Source organism: Heliconius melpomene, chromosome 19 (assembly GCF_056956725.1).
Source record: "Heliconius melpomene rosina isolate 202511_hmr_F chromosome 19, ASM5695672v1, whole genome shotgun sequence".
NCBI lineage: Eukaryota > Metazoa > Arthropoda > Insecta > Lepidoptera > Nymphalidae > Heliconius > Heliconius melpomene.
Genome location: NC_140407.1, coordinates 13,196,684 through 13,197,389, shown reverse-complemented (window position 1 = coordinate 13,197,389; position 706 = coordinate 13,196,684).

Sequence of the window (706 nt, the reverse complement as noted above, 5' to 3'; positions counted from 1 at the left end):
GTGTGTAAAATGTGATTTAGGTATCTACGATTACTGTATATTTTGAAGAAATCCTGGACAATAACACAAAATGTTTAATAATAAATTTGTAAAGACAGAAATTATTGGACTGTAAATCTTGTTTTCAGTTTATTTATAAATGTTAAGCAATAAACGTTTCGAAAATTAATATAACATTTTATTTATTTATCCTATTTAGGAGCAATTATTATACAAAATATAATAAACTATTCCTGGCCAAAATAAGATAAAATTTATATTTAATTTTATGTTCAATAAAATATATATTCGCCCTGCAGCACGATATACAGGTGATTTAAAAGCCCAAGACCAGGATGGTTGGCGCTTGATGAGGGAGGCCTACGTTCAGAAGTGGTTGGCGATAGGCTGATGAAAAAAATATATACATTTATGTCGTTTGGCTTAATTACGTTTGATTCATACATACATTTGATTATATGTTATGGTGATTGGAAAAGTACAAATCATACGGATATTCAGAAGGTGCTTATTTATTCTGGCAACTAACTTGCTCTATATAAAAAAAACATTTTCATGATATTGTCATAAAGTTATTAGATTATCATTTCTTCGATCTGATATCAGCGCGGCGTTGAGTTCCGCCACTCAACACACAATGCCTCGAAAATTGGGCGAAAGGTAACAGACTATTACTACAGCAGTAGTGTCTTAATGAGAGGGAATA